Consider the following 21,054-nt stretch of genomic DNA (forward strand, 5'->3'; position numbering starts at 1 on the left):
CTCTTCAGCATTCTTTGCCAATACGGCATTTTTCAAATTATTTAAATAGTCAGTCATTTATAAAATGCAATAAATATGTATTACACATACCATACACAGATTTTTCTGACTGAATTATATTGCTTGTCATGCAAATGGGTAGTCCTGAACCAATTAAAAAACAAAGGCATGTTGTAATGTAGTAGCGGAAATTTCTGGATTCCAGCTTTTAGGCACAGGGTTCTTAAAGAGAGAGAAAGAAATGCTGAGAACGATATCTTCATTCTATCAGCAGTTAACTTCAGACTACTTATGCATGATCAAAGACTACAAATATAGTTTAAACAGCATGAAATAATCGCTGGGTTTACAATATGAAATGATTTTTAAAAGTGAAACCGACAACAACCCTGGTGCCACTATGAACAGCGGCTGAAGACTAATTTGGTGATGCACAGCCAAGCGGAGGCAGCAGTAGGGAAATTAGGGGTAAGAAGCTAACCTCCCTCCCAGGTTCCCTTTGAAGATTTCTACATTCTGGGGGAGAGGGTAATGAAAATATTTTACCTCCCCCATTGCAATCAGGTCAGTGGGCCAAAGAAAAAAGCATTCACACCCCCACACTCCAATTCAATTGCAATTGGGAAGGCGGCAGAGGAATGGGATACAGTTTTGTCAGGCAGAATCAGAGTCTTGGGTCCAAGGGCAACAAACAAAATTCACTCAGAACAGGTCATCTCTCTTTTCTAGCTTTCTCCTTTTTGAGGTAGGAAGGCTGCAATGAAAGGAAGAAGTCTAAAAAGAGAAAGTCAGCTAACCTGAAAAGCTTGTTAACATCTGGAGAGCCCCCCCACCCCCATAGAACCAACCTGAGAAGGGAAGCCACACCAGAACAGACAACCTACCACCAAATTGGAGTCACAGGCTCTGCCATGAGGAGGATAGGATCTGTTGTTTTTATGTGTGTATAAGTTACTCGATTGTTGATGAGAGGAGATGATAAAAGCAGGAATAGAATAAATACCACCTAACACCAGATCTATTTTTTTTTGTTCTGAGCTTCTAGGGAGGATGAGGCAAAGTAGCAAGTGAGTTACATACAATCTGGAATCCAGAAACTTAATAAAATGCTTCTAAATGTGACAGCGCTCATGAAAAGATTAATTACCAGGAGTAAAGAAGGACCGATGCCAGGAATTGATAGGATTGGTACAAATACTGCTACCCTGCCGTGCTACTAGGTTCATAATATGCAGTCCTAATCTTCAAGGCCATTGTTGTTTTTTGCAGAAACAACAGGCTTCAACTGATGACAACAAAGAGGCACATAATACAGTTTCAGCCATGAAAAATAATTACCTTTGTAGAATCTGTCCTTTAATAAGACTTATTTCAACCACCTCTGAAGCACCAGTGTCCAGAAAGTTAAGGTGTCATGGTCTCATTTACCTCAGCAGTTGCCTGAGTGAAAGAAGAGAGAGGACTGAGTGGTAAGAAGAGATAGGAGGAAATTAATTGCTTGATACACTCCTTTGATTAGCAATGGACACATAGTACGTCCTTTAATATGAAAAAAGTATTCTCATTCACCATATTCAAAATGATTGCTATTATAAACATACAGGGAATTATATGCCTCTAATCTCTCCTTCAGTTCCTCGTGAGAAATGTTTTTTTAAAAAATATTCGTATTCATCTCTTTATTTGTCTTATCTATATGATTGATAGATCTGACATTTAAAAACACTTTGTGCGACCACAAGTTACTCATGACAGGATGAAAAAAAGAAGCTCGGCTTAGCAATAGGATTAGACCATCAGCCAATTCAACTAGTATCTGTTTCTCTTTGTACCCCATATTGACAGTGAAGAGTAAGATATTTTTTTACAACAAGAAGTTTGGAATTTGCACAAAGAAAACCTCAGTCATGAGCCAACTGCCAGGAAAACAAACAAATGAACAAACAAAAAAAACCACAGGGGAAGATGGTCATGATGATTTTGATTTGGAGAGTACTGAGCGAACTAATATGTAAAAATATATGTGCTACTTATGTGTAAATCATCTAGACATTCTCCAGCATCCAAAGGGTGTATCCATAATATAGGATACATGTTTTATACGAACATGCTAAGAGTGGCTTTTTGTTTTGAAGTCGATCTTGATGATCTTAAATCTTTAGTATCTCCAGGATTAACCATAGGTGCCAGATATTAATCATAAGTTGCAACATAGGTGAAAAGAGACCTTTGAAGGCTACTCAGTTACCATAACTTATGTACTGCACATGATTTTCACCATAACCATTTGGAAACAGAAGCTTAATGGTCTACTAACTCAGTTGTTTGCATAGAATTATAAAAACAAAAAAGCCATATATAAATTTCTGTTTGTATGTCTGTGTATTTTTTCAATTCAATTAATCAGGCATTTACCTATTACATGACAGACATAATGAGAAAGATCAAAAATGAAATTCAGTACAAAACTGAAAACATTTTCTACCCTCAAGAATCTTACATTGCTCTGGAAGAAAACAATAGGCAAACAGATAAGTAAATGCAAACATGTAAAGTTAATTTAAAGTAATTTCAGGGATCAAGGGAAGTGCTTAACAACTGAGGACTCAGGGTCACGTGACTTTTTCTGTTAAGCAGTTCATGGAGTTAACCTACCACCTCCACTACTGTTGTCACACAAAGATTTTAAAAATGAATAAATAATGACACTCTGAAAAGAAGCAGAGAGGGTAGTAAATCTGCTGTAGGTCAATAGATCAATGACTCAAGTCCTTCTACAATCTAGATTACATACAGAACATAATCTCACCTTCTATATGTCATCAAGAAATGATTAACCTGAATGAATACAGAGGCATTGCTATTCTCTCCCATGTAGGCGCTGTGCAAACTGCATCCTAAAAAGTGTTGGGTGTTACCTGTGTTTGCTTTTTGTTTTGTTTATTTTAAATAATAGCATACAATTCCAGCCACTTTTCATTACCTTCTTCAGGTAAGGAAATGGGCCAAGACAATCAATCAACAAAACATTTATTAAGCACCTACTATGTGTCAGGCACTGTGCTGGATGCTAGAGGTAGAAGTAAAAAAAATAATAATTTCTATTGTCAGGGAGCTTACGTCCTATCAAAGGCATTGATGTGTACACATATAAGTACTTACACAATAAATACAATATAGATAACAATTATTATTAATTGTTATCAATTAATATAATTATTAATTAGTATTATTAATTAATAAATACAATATAGATAATTATTTGGTAAGTACTTACTATGTGCTAGGCACTGTGCTAAGATCTTTACAAATATTATCTCACAACAACCCTGGGAGGTAGGTGCTATTATTATTCTTTTTTTATAGGTAAGGAAATTGAGGCAAACAAAGGTTAAGTGACTTGCCCAGGGTCCAAGTCAAGGACTCTATTTACTAGACCACCTAGATGCAAGTAATTATGGAAGGAGGGTACTAGTGGTTGAGGATTTCTGGAAAGGATTTCTGTAGAGAGGTGGTACCTAAGCTGAAGCTTGAAGTAAGACAGGAATTCAATGAAGCAGAAGGGAGGACAGAGTACATTCCAGAAAAAGGGACAGCTTTTACAAAGACACAAAGATGGAAGATGAAGTGTCATGTTAAAAAACAGTGAGGGGACAGCTAGGTGGCACAGTGAGTAGAGCACTGGCCCTGGAGTCAGGAGGACCTGAGTTCAAATCTGACCTCAGACACTTGACATACTTACTAGCTGTGTGACCTTGGGCAAGTCACTTAACCCCAATTGCCCTGCCTTCCCCTCTCCAAAAAACAAAAACAAACAACAGCAACAACAACAAAAGAATCATCCAGCCCAAGCAGCTTAATTATACAGATGAAAAAACTGAGAAGTTCTCAAGGTCAGATAAGCAGTAAGGGGCAAGGCAAAGCTAAAGTAGTTAAGTTTGTCTCCACACCCATGAAAGAAGAAAAACTAGTAATAACAAATAAAAAAAAATCTTTACAAAAAAAAAAAACAGTGAGAAGGCTGTTTGGCTGGACCATAGAGCATGAGAAGGGAAGCAATGAACAATGAAGCTGGAAAGCTAAGTCAAGGCTAGATTGCAAAGACTAAAGAAGTGACTAAGGAGAGAGAAAGTGGAGATGATGAGTATAAGCAATTATTTCTTTAAAAAATTTATTTTTTATGAGTAATCACTATTTCTCTCCTTTCCACTGCCCACCCCCTTGAACAATTAAAAATAAACAAACAAACAAAGCTCACAATAAACTCACAATAGTCCAGCAAAGAAAACTTGCACATTGGCCACAAAAATGCATGTCTTGCCCTGGATGTTATGTCTATCCGAGTGAGCAGTGTGCTTCCTCTTCAAGTCCTCTGGACTCTGGCTTATCAGTTCATTAATCAGTGTTCTAAAATCTTTCCAAATTATTTTTTCTCTATAATTTTGTTTTCATTATATGAATTGCTCTAGTTCTACTCAAAGGATGCAAGAGCAGAGCATAGTCTAGGGCTGAACAGGTTAACAATAGTGTTGAGACTAGGAAGGAAGCAAATGGAAATCAAAGGAAGGGTAAAGGCTTGAGTAAGTATGGAAGACTGGTGGGACAGGAGAGGGTCATGGGGGTAAAGAATAGAGAAAGGAGAGTAAAGCACGGGAAGAAATGGGATGATGGGAAATTATAGGTGGACAGAGGAGTGTCAGAGCTTTTGATCAAGGAAGCTGATCACTTGTGGATAATGGGGAAATCCAAGACATGATTATTGCTGTTCATGGCTGAGGTAGAGTAGAGGAGTAGGCCAAGGGAATTGAAGAAATCAAGGAACGGGGACGTTAAGGTGTTGAAAAAAAAGCATCAACATGGATATTGAAGAATAAGGAGCTGAGGGTAGAAAGATGGTAAGCCAGGTGTGGAACTCCTGCGATAGAAGGGAGAATGATGGGTTAGTCTATAAAGAGTGAAAAAAAAAGTTAATGTTGTAAACTCAAATGGAGGAGAGGTTGCTAAGTGATGGGGTCAAAAAGAGAGTCTGGAAGTGGCAGTGGGGAGTGACAAATATCCCCATTCCTCCTACAAGATCTACGTATCAGGGGTTATGAGAGTAGGAGCAGTCAATCCTGGAGGGGTTCTCTAGGGATGTGGCTTTACCTAGGGGAAGCTACATCTTAGTGAGAGCAAGGAGAGATTATGGAGCATGAGAAGTCCAGAATGAACATTTTTTTTATTATGGAACAGGAATTTCAGCAGACATAGTGAAAGAAAGGGCAGAGTTAGAATCAAAGGGGGTAGGGTGGATTTGTCGGGTAGGGTAGGGTTGAGGAATTTGGGAATGAGAGAATGGAGCTCCTTCTATAACACTCCTTAAGAACTCCCCTTCCAAGATCACTCCTCTATGCCTGTGAATTTTTTTTCAGTAGCATTGCAAACAAACAAAATGAAATAATAGAAAAGCATGAATGTGGAATCACACCAAAGAAAACTCTCATGGAAAGATCCACTCAGAAGTACCTACAGCCTCTTGGTTTCTGGGTGTAGGTCTAAGCTGAGTAGAGCCCAGTTTGTGAAAGTTCACTAAGTTTCTCAAGAATAAGTCTAAGATCTCACTTAATCATCTAAGAAATATAGAACTTTAAGTAAAATGTTCTTATCTCACAACAGCATTTGTGGATCTGTGATCCCATGTATGTGAGTACTCCCTTTATGAATGCAGATTGCAACCTTTCTATAACATCTCATGGTGCTCATTCACGATTGGGCTGGTAAATGTTTAACAACCGGCTCTATAAAATAAAACAAATGAAGTATGTATAGCTCATTTTAAAATCTAATCTGCCTTACTAATGTTTTATCCATCACTTTTTTCTTTGTTGTTGTTCAGTCTTTCAGACATGTCCAACTCTTCACAACCCCATGGGCCAAGCTGTCTGTGGGGTTTTCTTGGCAAAGACATGAAATAGTTTGCCATTTCCTTCTCCAGTGGATTAAGGCAAACAGAAGTTAGATGAGTTGCCCAGGGTCACACAGCTAGTGAATATCTGAGGTCAGATTTGAACTCAGGTGTTCCTGGCTCCAGGCCCAGCACTCTATCCACTGGGCTATTTAGCTGCTTCTTTCTTAATCTAAACAATTTAAAAAAAAAGTCTAGACAATTGAAAACCCAATCTGGTTTGTAGCATTGGCTAATTTCTGAAATGTGAATGCTGAAATAGAAAATTTAACAATAGTCTCTCTTGAACTGGCTCCAGCATACCCCTGTGTCCATTTTCAGATATGTTGCTCAGAAAGCACAAACCCCCATAACAATTCTTGAAGTTTTAAAATCCTTAGTTTTCCTTTCAGATACTACAAGATTAACATTAGTTAATGAAGGCTGTTAAGACAGAACTAAGTCTTCCATTTTTCTTCTTATTCAGGTAACCAAAACCCAAAGTACTAAATTGCAGCTGGGATTGGCATTCTAACTCTAAAGACACTCAATTTGCACGAAGGTTTGTTTAGCAAACTTGGTCAACTTGATGATGTTAAAGGGATCTGGACATTATTTGGTTCTTTGACTATGTACAAAAGTACTCGATGGGTGATCTCATTGGGTGGTTATCTCAGCATTGTGGATGATTTGATTGGTTCAAGCAGACAGACCAACCGAAAATCTAGGCAGTGAATCTGACAAAGAGATAGAACCAGAGCAGAAATAAGATTTTTATTGGAATAAAGCTATACACCTGTACATTCTCCCTAGAGAGTCACTAATGGCAGCTATGATGAAGCAATGGCAGAACCTTTCAACCACATGACCCAGATAGGACACCATTCAAAAACAATCAATGGGCGAGCAGCAAGAGAACTGGGATCCAGTCAAATGGAGAGAAGGAAACTAAACATGTGATCTTAGATCTGAAGAAGCAGTAAGGGAGTTAGCCAGAATGTGACTGAGCAAAAGTGGTCCCCTGCTATTACCATGAGTTATTTGGATTTCATAGGTCTTACAAGAAGGAAGGGTAGTTTCTCTAGAACCCTTAAGTTTCTTTCTCTTCTATTGGGAATCCAGACTCTTAGAGTAGACCTATATGATTGGAGTCCTTTATTAGTCCTTGGGGTGGAAGGTAGGACTCATGAGAGGGTGAGAGGAGAATTATTTTTGTTGTTAAAGGACTACTATGAATCTTTAATATCATTTTCATTCTTTCTGTGGGGTAAGATAAAGTCTCTCTTATATCTGAAATATATGACTAGCTGTATATTTGTGTGAGAACTAAGCACTCTCTTGCCCATATTTCTGGAGGCCTAGATATGAGATAAATTCTGAATTCCCTGAGGAAGCACCGGTTAATGGTAAACAAGTAAAATTCTTAGACCTCAAATGAAACTCAGATGGGAACAAAATGAGACGAATATGTGATTTTTGGAGAGCTCCTAGATTAGCAAGTAGTTTTTGCTGTCTATCTATCTGTCTGTCTATTTATCTTTCTATCCATTTATCTATCTAGTGATATATGTGTATATCTCTTGTGTTCTAAGTAAATGCCTTTCATATTGACATGATGTCATGTGATTAATTCTGTCAGATATGTGGGAAGTTTAAAGAGTAAACAGGCGCTCATAAATAATGAATGGATTGTGACTGAACAGGTCCTAGGACCTTGAAAGTATCTGTGGAGCACCACATGTATAGAGATGAAGAAGTCAATAGACTTCATTGTGGCCATTATCTTTCTTGAAAAGGGAATTGCAAGGTAAATGTGCATGACCTCGACTAAATCTGTTTTACTTTTTGTATTTCCAGTTTCCTTATCTGTCCTTCGAGATCTTTTCAAGCTTTCTTCACACACATTTGGTTCAAATATTTTCACTGAACTGATTTATCTGTCAAAATCGGGGTTGGGGGTGGGATACAGAGTGGGAATTATTCAGACCAGTTCTGAGATTAATTGACTAGTCTTTTCAGTCAAACTGGCTAACATAGTTGTAGATACAGGCTTGACCATTTGCCTTGTGAATTGTGAATGTCTTCACAATTTTGAAAACATAACTACAAGGATGCATTATGAGTAATAAAGTGTTAATGTGTTGATACTTGGGAACAAATTAAGGAAAATACATTTTTCTTAGGCCAATGGGATATTGGGATGTGCATTCTATTAGGCAGCATCTGGCCATAAATACTGTCATTTATTAACTTATAAATGGCTTCTTCTAATCCACTCTGTTCATATTTTGTAGCTTCTTCATAGCTTTTATCAGTCTCTTCCTGTTTCTTGTGCTGTCGCATTCACTGCCCCTGTGAATGCTTCCTTCCCCTTAATAGACTCTCAGATAACTTCCTTAGTCTTTCTGCCACCTCCCCCCCCAAACACAACCAGTTGGCTTCCCTGCTCCATCTGCTACCCTTGCTTCCTGATGGACCTGATCCGATTCCCACTGTGTCTGAATTCCTTGCAGCCTTTGTACTTGATTCATCTATTCTTAAAGATGAACAATCTTGCACAACCTATCTCTAGTGGATTGTGAAGAGTCAGGACTAGTGAGAGAAATTCTATGGATTATCAATCACATGACCCCACTGGGGGCCTACTCATACCCTCATACCTAAGGAAATGATCATTCTTAATTGTCCAAAGTTAAATAGACTTGTGTCTATAATTTAGCGATAGATTTCTCTCAGCTACTGCTGAAATGTTGAGTATATTTTAATAATGGCTGAATATCCAAGTTAGGAATGGATTTTTTTTTTTATTGCTTGCTTTCCTTGCCTGTTTCTCCTATTTTTTTTTACTCCTTTCTACTGCTACAAGACATCTTTCAAAGAGAATAAAGGTTTTGTTCTTACTAAAGACACTGCTTTTAATTAAAAAGTTTTTCCTCGTTTGCATTTTTCCCCTTTGAAACTCTCACATTCCTCCTTTCTATTGTCTCCTTACTATGAGTACCAGAAGCCAATATACACCTCTGAAATCCCTGCTTTCATCATCCTCTCCCCAAACAAAAGCATTTACTTGTCTAGTACTAGTTCTATTGACACTCAAAACATTCTACTTTTATATTTCATTATGGCATGAAAATGGTGCTGGGTTCTCAAAGATTCTGCCAGCAGATCCCGAGTTCTGGCCCTTTCTATAAAGCTAGAAAGTCTCCTAGTCTGATTCTGCCGTCCAAGAATAAACCTGGTTACCTTAAAGCGGTTAGCTACAAGGCATTGCTCCCATTAAGCATGCTTCTGGGTACAGCATATAAAATGGATGAGTTGCTCCCTTGTTTACAAGACATGATGTCTCAGCTGTGAGGTTGTTACACTCTGGGTTGTCAATCTGGTTGCTCCTCAGAACTTCATTGGTTCATTGGGCTTCGCTACTGTGGCTATCACGGTCTGCTATGGACTTCCAAGATCTCTGGCAGCTCTTTAGCCATTACTAAGATACATTCAACATTTTAGCAGTAGCTGAGGGAAATATGTCACTGGATTATATATACGAGTCAATTTACCTTTAGAAAATTAAGAATTATCAACTCCTTAGGAATGAGGATGTGAGTAGGCTCCTAACAGAATCATATGATTGCAGAGTCAGGCAGTGGAGAGAACCTTGGGGCTGAAGTCAGGAAGACCTGAGTTCAAATCCAACCTCCAGTTGTGTGACCCTGGATAAGTCATTTAACTTCTGTTTGCCTCAGTTTCCTCAGCTATAAAATAGATATAATAAAAGTACCTACATTGCAAGGTTGTTGTGAAGACCAAATGAGATAATATCTGTAAAGAGAGCTTGGCACAATGCTTGGCTTTTGTAGGTGCCATATAAATGCTTATTCCCTCCTCTTCCAATATTTTGAAGCTCACGCAGTGAGTAGAGCACCGGCCTTGGAGTCAGGAGGACCTGAGTTCAAATCCGGCCTCAGACAATAGACACACATACTAGCTGTGTGACCTTGGGCAAGTCACTTAATTCCAATTGCCCTGCCTTCCCCCCTCCAAAAAGAAACAAATAATATTTTGAAGCTCATAAGGTTTTTCTGTCTCAAATACCCCATTCACCTAAGATCTAGGAAGAACAAACATAGGAGAGAAGAAACAAAAGCACCAGATGCTTACAGCATTATTTCTTCCTTTCTTCTGTTTCTGTGTTTTATAAGCACGCTTGGTTCTGTCTTCACAGCCAGTTAAAAAGCTTTTCATTGCCATACAGTAAAGTTACTTCTGTATGTGTTCTGAAGTAGAGAGTGGGGCCCTATATCACAGAAGTCTAGAAGGGGACTCACAAAGCCTCTATACGGGTAAGCAGCAGACAGAGAACCCTGTGCCTACTCCAAGGACTGGGCCCTCATTGGCCAACTGTCTATGTCACAGTAAATTAAGAACAATTCAAAGAACTCAACACACCATCAATATGGAAAATTAAAAGGTCCGTAAAACCTTTAATGCATTTTCATTTTATTTCTCACTTTTAAATAGACCCACATATAATTCCTGGAAAGTTGCCTTTTGCAGAACTAAATGAAACATATTTTGAAAAGTACTTTAATTTCAGAAGCAAAGTTGCCATTAAGCTCCATTTTAAAGGAATTCCAGGTTTGACCTACTAGCCAGAAGGAGAACAGACTATTCCAAGAAACCGAAGTTTGTTTGCCATATGGCTTGTACATTTAGGGATGAAGACAGCAATGGTTTACTATACTTTTCAGCCTTGATCTAGAACAATAAAATAATCTGCATAATGTTATTGTCATTCAGTCATGTCTAACTCATGACCCCATAGACCATACATAACATCCTCCACTATCTCTTGAAGTGCGTCCAAGTTCATGTTCATTGTTCCCATGATACTATCTACCTCATTCTCTGCCATTCCCTTTCCCTTTTGCCTTCAATCTTTTCCAACATCTTTCCGGTGAGTTCCATCTTGTCATTATGTGGCCAAAGTGCTTCAGCTTCAGTATTTGACCTTCCAGTGAACAGCCTGAATTAATTTTTTTAAGTATTGACTGATTTGATGTCCTTGCTGTCCAAGGGACTCTCAAAAGTCTTCTCCAGCACCACGATTCAAAAGTGTCAATTCTGCACGTAGTCTAACTCTCACAGCCGTGCATCGCTATCAGAAAACCATGTCCTTGACCATGTGAACCTTTGTTGGCAAGGTGATGTCTCTGCTTTTTAGTACGCTGTCCAGACTTGCCATAGCTTTCCTTCCAAGGAACAAGTGTCTTTTAATTCATGGCTGTAGTCACTGTCTGCCCAAGTGTACAAAATCTGACATTACTTCCATTTCTTCTCCCTTTTCTGCCAGGAAATGATCGGATCAGTTGCCAAGACCTTAGTTTTTTGATGTTAAGTTTCAAGCCAGCTTTTCACACTCTCTGCTTTCACCCTCATCAAAAGGCTTCTTAATTCCTCTTCGCACTCTGCCATCAGGGTAGTGTTGTCTGCATATCTGAGATTGTTGATATTTCTCCCAGCAACCTTTAATTTATCCAGCCTGGCACTTCACATGATGTACTTTGTGTATAAGTTAAATAAATAAGGTGACAATATACAACCTTGTCATTCTTCTTTTCTAATTCTAAACCAATCAGTTGTTCCATGTTTGGCAACCGGTACACGGTAGCTCATAGTTTCACTGAGCTACATAAGCCCCTCCACCATGACAAAGCAGTAATCTAGGAGGGGTTGATGCGCATTAGATTGTGAGTTCCTTGAGAGGAGAGATTGTTTTTTTGCCTTCCCTTGTATTCTCAGTGCTTACTTAGCGCAGTGCTTGGCACATAGTAGGTGGTTAATAAATGCTACTTGACTGACTGACTGTACTAGTGTGGTCAGAATTTCTCTAAGCTGTGTGCCTACTCATGTTCTTCCCATTTCCACTAGTGTATTATTGACAGTGTACCGCTAATTAGACATTATGGGCACTCTGTTGATTGAAAAGAAAATTTGTTTTCTGATTATCCAGGGCTGATTAGCATAATGAAGCTCATATATTTGTCTTTTTGTTATCCAGTCCCATAAATACTTTATTAGAAAATTGAATTCCTTCATTTAGGAGATAGGTCTCTAACTCATAATTTTCTACTACTTTGTCCTTTCAGAGCAGAAACTATGAATGGATGAACGAAAATTCCTTCTAAGTGTTGTGAGTGTCGGGGTTACAAATAGAGAAGTGAAGATAGCCCCTGCTCTCAAGGAGTTCACATTCTAAGGGGGAGGTTACAGCTACAAGGAAGAAGGAAAAGCCCCAAGGTCCCTAGGGCACGTATGCAGTGGCAAAGGAGATGGTAACACAACTTCTTTAAATGTTATTTCCACTGATAAAGCTATTTCCATTTCTGATGTTGAGTCATTCTGACAGTGGCAAAGTCTTTGGTGGTGAGAACTTTCTTTTCTGGATGGAAAGGGAATAAGCATTTCTATAGTGCCTACTTTGTGCCGGGCACTGTCCTAAACACTACAAATATGATCATTTGACCCTCAGTACAACTCTGGGAGGTAGATACTGTTATTATACCCATTTCACAGTTGAGTAAGTATCTGAGGGTAGATTTGAACTTAGGTCCCCATCCACTGTGCCCCAGGTTGCCTCAGATCTTCAGTAGCTGTGGCTGCTGAGCAGATGGAGGCCGTAGCACCTATAGAAGCAGTTGCCAAGCTGCATCTGCACAAGGGCTAATTTCCTGGATAATGGCAGCAGAGGCTGGGCAGTTTGCAGTGGGGCCCAAGGGAAAGTGGTTTGACTTGACTGACTTAGTACAAGCTGCCTCCTGTCTCTCCCTGAGGGTGTCTAGCCTTAATGTTCTTTTCCAATTTTGTAATCCTAATGCCATGTGTGTCGTAAGTACTTGACATGCACATATGTTACTTTTCAATAATATACTATTTTTGTACTTCTAAATTTATATGAATAATTCATTTGCACTAGGGTGGTGTAGTTGAAAGAACACTTGATCTAAAGTCAGAATACCTGACTTCTAATGCTGCCTCTCCTGCCTGAAACCTCTACGACCTTGGATAAGTCATTTTAGTTTAGTTTTAATACCAACTAAATGAGGGAGTTGGGCTAGGTGCTCTTTAATTTCCCTTCCAGATTTAAATCCTATCATCTCATAGATTTTGGTCAACATTTTCCTTTGAAAATGGTGGGAATATTTAGAACTATTTTAAGATGGAGGGATTTATGGAAGGTTGGGATGTGTGATGTTATGGCCACAAGCAATAATTCCCAAATCCTGGGTAATCTGGGTAACCCTAGGGATTCCCCTGAGATTCCTGCCAGTAACCACAGAAAACATAGAATTGGCCAGCTGTAATGGGCCTGAAGGATTGGCCATCACTGCTGCTGGCATCCATGGCAGCCAAGGGCTGGTTGTGGAATCTGCTGCTAGCTCTCACAACAACTTTCCCCAGCCTGGAATGACTGCTAGCCATGGTTTGGAAGTGAAGGCTGGAAAAAGGGGGTGTGGGCAGAGGGGGGAGTAATTAAGCAGATAAATATGTCATCCAGAACTTCTCTGCCAAGCACCCAAAGTACCCAGAGTTCAATCTCCTGAACCTTTAACATTCACCTAAGATAGAAAGAAAGTTTCATTTAAATAGTAAAGAAAAAATATGAAAGGAGTCATAGGCAAATAAATACATAAGACAGTCAGCTGTAGTCCATTGGCTGTGATGCTTTTTAATTAGAATATGCAGACTCTAATCTTAATTCATATTGCAAACCAATTTATCATTGAAGAGCCTTGCTCCTTCTCACTATGGTATCATGGATTACTATGAACTATTGGTTTAAGAAAACCCTCAAGTATCTCAAAGAATAGAAACTACATTTGTCAAACTAGGCCTTACTGTGAGTACTACACATCTTTTGCAACTCTGTCAGTGCAATGTGTCATATTTTTACCAAATATTTAATAAAATACATTTTCATGGTACCATGCAGATGAATAAAACAAAGACCTATATTTTCAATAAGATTATTATTCCATTTATCTTTTGTGTCTAGAGATAAATACATGTGGTATTTGTTAAAATTTTACTACATTACAAGATATTGTGCTAAAGAGATACAAATACATAAGCAGAAAAAGACAGTCTCTACCCTCAAGGAGCTTACGTTCTAATGAAAGAAGATAAACCCACCAAAAGCACCTGTAGGGGTAAGGGTGCAAGGTTGCTAGTAAGCAGATGTGATCTGGAGAGTGAGAAGTAGAGTCAGGAATAAAGGAAGCTTGGCCTAGGCACCTTTGGTTCAGGCTAAGAACTCACCAATCGGGAGAGAGAGCCTTAGAACAGAGACATCTCCTAGGTGAGAAGGCTGCTGATGAATAGGTAAAGAAGCTTAGAAAGAGAGGAATTCAGTTGGGAGAGTCATGGAATGCTAGATACATTGAAAAATTGAACTTGAAGACCATTGGAAGGGCAATGGAGAGGCATATGGAGTCCATGAGTAGTTGCAATACATTGTGACTAAGACACTTTGCTGGGCTTTTCTTATGAGACTCTATTATAGGCTAGTTAGTATAACACACTAAATTGGTGGAAAGAGAGGAGGTGGAGTGTGTCAGTAGGGTCAAACCACTACCACCACCTCAACCATCATCTCCTCTTGAATTGTGTAAAGAATGTCATCACGGAAATGTGTAATCAAAAAAGACAGGATGATGTGACAAGAGAGAGCAATTATCGACAGACAGTTCAAGTAGTACTATGTATGTGTGTGTATGATGTGTGTGTGTGATGTGTGTGTGGGGTTTGGGGTGTGTGTGTGTGTGTGTGTGTGTGTATCTAGGGCAGGAGGAGACTTTGAAGGATCCTGAGGAAAAGATTTACCAGGATGTCAGTGGTAAAGCCATGTTCAGTTCCCTTCCAGGAGGAGTCAATGGGCTATTTGAGAACTTGTTTATGGGCTCCAGTGGTAAAGCCATGTTCAGTTCCCTTCCAGGAGGAGTCAATGGGCTATTTGAGAACTTCTTTATGGGCTCCATTGAATCTAATGCATTGCATTGACGTGACATAAAAAGTGCCCCAGGTGCTTCGTTGAGTGCTTAAATGGAAACCAGCCTCTGGGTCATGGGTTACATAAGCAAATATTTCATAATAATTGGAGTTGTCCAACAGTGGAATGGACTGCTTTGGTCAGTAGCAGATTCTGTGAGATTGAAAGTCCAGTTGGAAAGAGAGCTACAATTAAGATGGGGGAGGTCCAAGCTCTACCTCAGGGTGCTTGGAAAGCACTTGCAGTCTTTCAGGAGAAACAATAGAACTTAGTTCCTAGTTAGCAAGAATAATTAATGTAGACTTCCCATCCCCCACATCAACTTCCTCAAAAGTAGGCATCATAGTGGTCCAGATTCTTACCTGCCAGTAGCAGTATAATGACATCCATGTTTCCCCCGTAGAGTAGTATCTCAGGTTCTTGGTCTCACTCTCCCTCGGGGTCTAGTGAAGATATATTTCATGCTGTTTGCTCCAGTTCCAAAAATTTCTGATTACATTTTTTCATTGGATGATCCACTGTTGGGAATATGGTAGAGGGATTCTATTTCCATTGATGCTTAGAATCAGTAGCCTCAGAGGCTCCTCCTAACTCTGAGATTTTGTGACCTGCTTGAGGTGACACAGATCATAATCCAGTTAAAGCTTCAGTGCAAAGAGCAAAGGTTTTAAAGCAGATGTGGGTATAAATTCTGGCCCTGCCACTGACTACCTATATGACTTTATACAGGTGACTTAATTTCTCTGCCTTTGGTTTCTTCTTCATCAAAATGAATGGTAGAGGTGGGGTCAGGGGTTAGACTAGATGATCTCAAATGTCCTTTTCAGTTCTAAATCTATAGTTCTGTGAAATTTTAGAACTGGGGATTAAGCTTGGGTCTCCTGTTTCCAGAACCACTGCTCTTTTTACTATACCACAAACACATGACTGATAAAATTCTTTTGCTCGGTTGTCAGTATTTCATGTGATGGTTCTAACTGACCTTAAAAAAACTTACTATCTTTGGATGTGAAATTTCCTCACATATTGAACTGGCCATCAAACTTGCTTTGCATTTAGTAAATCACTTAAGAAGCAAGGTGGTACAATGGTATTAGAATGCTGGACTTGGCATCAGGTAGGTATTGTTGTTCAGTCTTTGTGACCCCATTTGCGGTTTTCTTAGCAAAGATATTGGAGAGGTTTGCCATTTCCTTCTCCAACTCATTTCACAGATGAGGAAACTGAGGCAACCAGGGTTAAGTGACTAGCCCAGGGTCACCCAGCTAGGAAGTGTCTGAGAACAGATTTGAACTCAGGAAGATGAGTCTTCCTTACTCCAGGCCTGGCACTCTATCCACCGCACCACCTAGCTGCTCTTGGCATCAGGTTCAAATCCCCCTTCATATACTTCCTAACTCTATGACCTTGGGGAAGTCACTTTAACCTCTAATCTGCTTCAATTCCTTTATCTGTGAAATAAGAATAATAAAGCACCTGTCTAACAGAGTGGTTGTAAGGATAAAATGAGATAACGTGTATAAAGCACTGTGTAAGCCTTCCAACACTCTATAAATAGTAGCTCTTAGAATTATCATTCAGTGCTTCGTTCTGAGAATACCCTTCCTTTTGCACATAGAGCCATTCTCGCTTCTTTGCAAAATTCATGTCAACACAATAAACACGTATTAAATACTGGCTATGTTCAAGGTGAAAGGCAGCATATCATAATGGATACAGAGCTGACTTTGGAGTCAGTAATACTCCATTTGGGTTCTGTCTTTAACACATATGAGCTGTGCATTTGCAGATAAGTCATAGATTGTCTCAGTACACTCTGCTATTCTTTAAGATTATAAATGACATGACTAATATGAAAGTAGGTTTAATATGAATGTACATGTAGAGCCTATATCAGATTGTACACTGTGTTGGGAAGGGGAAGCTTGTGGAACCAAATGTTGTAAACTAAAAATAAATAAATTAATTAAAAAAAACATTTTAAAAAAGAAAATGCAAGCTGCCTAGAGAAAAAATTTTTTAAAAGGTCCAATTATCTATTCAGCATAATGTAGGTCTGAGTATTTTTTCTCCAAAATAAATTATGTCATTCACAGTGGCTTCACTTGAATTCTTAGAATAGCTTGAATTTATTAAAAACTAACCATTCAAAATAAAGATTATGAATAACAGAGTTGCCAATCTACATGCATCTATAGAAAAAGTCGCCACACCAAGATCCCCCACATTGGTAAAATCACATATCTGGAACCTTGTTTACCCTGTCTCCCAAAATGTGCCAGGTACTAGGTATTCATCACAGGGAGTACCAAAGTAATGCATTGCCAGCAAAGAGATATATTTTCATTCCCATTTTGCAGATCAGAAAACTGCATCTCATAAACATTAAATGAATTGCCAAAAATCATATCACTAGTAAGTGACAGAGTCAGGATTCAAACTCAGGCTCCATATTCCAGATCTGTTGGTCTTCCATTACACTACATTTGATTACCATTATTAAGCACTGTGGAAAATACAAGGATGACTAAGACACAGTCTCTGCCCTCCAGAAGCTCACAATTCCACAGAGGATCCATCTACACACAAATTGTACCGTAAATGCCACAAGAGAAGTCCAAAGTACTCACAGATTTCAAATTATGAGTGATTACTTCCAGCTGAGGGAATGAAGGTGGGCCTCGTGGAGGAATTACTATATCTGAGATGAGCTTCCAAAGAAGGGAAAATTTTGATAGGCAGAGAAGTAGTTTGGGAGAAAATTCTAGGAAGAGGGAATAGCAGGAGATACATGGAAATAGGAAAATGAAAGTTGGGTTCAAGGGAGGGAAGAAGGAAGAGAGAGACAGACAGAGAGACAGAGATAGAAACAGAGAGAGAGAGACAGAGAGAGAGACAGAGACAGAGAGAGACAGAGAGAGACAGAGAGAGACAGAGAGACAGAGACAGAGACAAAGAGACAGAAAGACAGAGACAGAGACAAAGAGACAGAAAGACGTCAAGAGACAGACAGACATATAGACCGACAGAGACAGAAACAAAGAGATAGAAAGACATAAAGAGATAGAGAGAGAGAAAGAGAGAGGGGGAGAGGGAGAGAGAGAAGAAAAAGAGGAGAGAGACAGAGAGAGAGGGAGGAAGAAGAAGTAGAAGAGGAGGAGGAGGAGGAGAAGGAGGAGGAGGAGGGAAAGAAGAGGAGGGAGGGAGAGAGGGAGACAGACAGAGACAGAGACAGAGACACAGACAGAGACACAGAGACAGAGACACAGAGAGACAGAGAGCCCTCAAAGAGCTTACTTTCTAATGTGAGAGCACATAAAAGGGACCTAGAATGAAGGGGGAGGAGCTGTCCATTTGCGGGGAAGTGGCATGATTTGTAAATGGTGTTCAAAAGTGTCACAAAGGCCTAGTTCCAGGCAAGATAAGGTAAAAACCCACGTTTCAGAGCCACAGGTGGTTGCAGGGGTACAATGCAAGATCTTTGTGTGGCAGAGGTGCGGATGATGATTGCAGCACAGGCAGAGTTCAGGGTACATATAGTGTAGTAAGAGTAAATAAGATTGGAAAGATAGGTTGGTCTTAGTTTGTGAAGGGAACAAAGAAGTTTGGATTGCTCCATGTCTAGTACAAATAAAGTATCGAGCACAAAAGGGTGCTAGGCCCACTGTTGTCTGCCTTGGCCAGATCTCATCTAGAATATTGGGTCTAGTTCTGGAACCCACAGATTTGGAAAGACAGTTGCTAGCTTGGTCATGTCCATAGGACAAATTAGATAGTGAGGGAACATGACAGCATGCCAAATGACAATTATTCAAAGAAAATGGCAGTATTTAGCCTAGAGAAGAGAAGACTCAGGGGAAATTATAGCTATCTTCAAATATTTGACAGGTTGTCATGTGCAAGAAGAATTAGACTAGGTCTGCTTGGCCTGAGAGAGCAGAACTGGGATCAATTAGTGGAAATTACAGTGAAGCAACTATTAGCTCAACATTTTTATAATTATTGGATAATGTATACGTATACTTCCCTTTGAAGTTATAGATTTAGTTACTTGCTTCTCTGTGTACATGTTGTTTTCCTTTCTTTCTCATTTCCCTCTTCCCTCCAAATAAAACACAAGATCCTTAAGGGCAGGGACATTTTTTTTTTCATTTTTGTCTTTATATCCCTAGCACAGTGCTTTGAATGTAATAAGCCCTGGTTAAATTGAACTAAATTGAGAAGTGAAAAAAAATACAGAGTTGTGATGAGACAGATGCCAGTGATTTTTTTTGTAAACCCTAAAGAACAGGAAAAACATTTCAGGCTATTGAGCTTGATATGATTCCTTGCAAAATTCTAGAATTGATTATTGAAAGGGTGGTTTATGAGCACTTAAAGAAGAATTGATATCCAAAAGTCGGCATGTATTTATCTAAAACAGGTCAAGACTAAACTTATTTCTCTTTTTTGGAAAAGATCACTAGATTAGTAGGTCAGAGAATGCCCTAGATATAGTATATCCAAATGTTAACTGAGCTCTTGACAAAGTCTTTTGCGATATTCTTGCAGGCAAGCTGGAGTGATGTGAGCTTGATGATAATATAGTCAGGTAGAACTAATTGGATGACTGGACCCAAAGAGTAGTTAGTCATTAATGGAGCAATGCAAAACTGGGGAGTAGACTGTTCTGGGGATTTGTCTGAAGACCTATTATGTTCAACATTTTTGTCAGTGTCTTAGATAAACGCAGACATGATGCAATTAGCAAATTTGCAAATGTCACAAGCCCGGTAGGATACCTAATACAATGGGATGAAAAGTAGAAGCCCTAAAAGATCTCCAAAGGCTAGAATAATGCACAAAAATAAAGCATATAGCAGAGGTTCTTGAACTTTTTTGTAATGGACCTCTTCAGCAACTAATAAAGCCTATAGGCCCCTTCTCAGAATAATTTTTTTGAGTAATTGAAAGAAATGCTAAATTTCAGTGAGAGCTCAGTGAAAATGAAGATTTGATTTCCCACCGTTCAAGTTCACAGAGGGGTACCTAGGTGGCATAGACCTGGAGTTAGGAAGATCTGAACTCAAATCCAGCCTTAGACACTTACTAGCCCTGTGACCCTGGATAAGTCACTTAACCTCTATTTGCCTCAGTTTCCTAATCTGTAAAATGAGGATAATCAACCTCCCAGGGTTGTTGTGAGGATCAAATGAGGTGATTATTGTGAAGTGCTTAGCACAATGCCTGGAGCATAGTAAGTACCAGATAAATGTTAGCTATTATTATTATATGAATGTTATTATTATTTGCAGATCTCCCTAGGGTCTGCGGAGCCCAGATTAAGATCCCTGTTTTATAGAGACAAATGTAAAATCCTAAACTTGGATTTAAAAACAATCAACCATACAAGTATAGGTAGAAAGATGTGACTATATAACAAATTGTTTGAACAAGATCTGAGGGTTTATGTGGTCTACAAGCTCAAGTAAGTCAACGGCATGATGCGGCATCCAAGAACACCAAACGCAATCAGGCCGTACGTATAGAAGTATAGTGTCAAAAACAAGGGAAGTGATGGTCCTGTTGTACTCTGCTCTTGGCAGATTACATTTGGAATATAGTGTCCAGGTCTGGGACCTACATTCTAGGAATGATGTTGGAAAGCTGAAACATGTCCAAGAGAGGGCAGTTCATGTGGTGAGGGGACACAAAACTATGACATTCAAGGCTGGATTAAAAAAAAACTTGACCAAATGATTTCCAAGGTTCCTTCCAACTTTGAGATTATATAATTCCAAAGGTTCATTAGGAGCTCTAATCTGCTTAGAACAAAATCCCTCTGCTTACAACAATAACCAATAAAAAAGTCTTTTACCAAGCAGCCACCTTGTGCTGAACCCATTACTAAGGGGGAGAGAGGGTGACAAAAACAGAGTTTAGATAAAACATAGTCCCTGTCTTCAAGTATAAAGGACGGATAAGGCAAAACAGATGACTATGATAAGCAATATTACTTAAGTACATTAGATGGTTGCAAAGCTAAGTATTATAAGAGGTCTGACGAGGAAGTTCATTACCAAAACCTAGAGGAAGAGATGTTTCAGTT

This window comes from Trichosurus vulpecula, chromosome 8 (genome assembly GCF_011100635.1).
Source record: "Trichosurus vulpecula isolate mTriVul1 chromosome 8, mTriVul1.pri, whole genome shotgun sequence".
In the NCBI taxonomy this organism is placed as follows: domain Eukaryota; kingdom Metazoa; phylum Chordata; class Mammalia; order Diprotodontia; family Phalangeridae; genus Trichosurus; species Trichosurus vulpecula.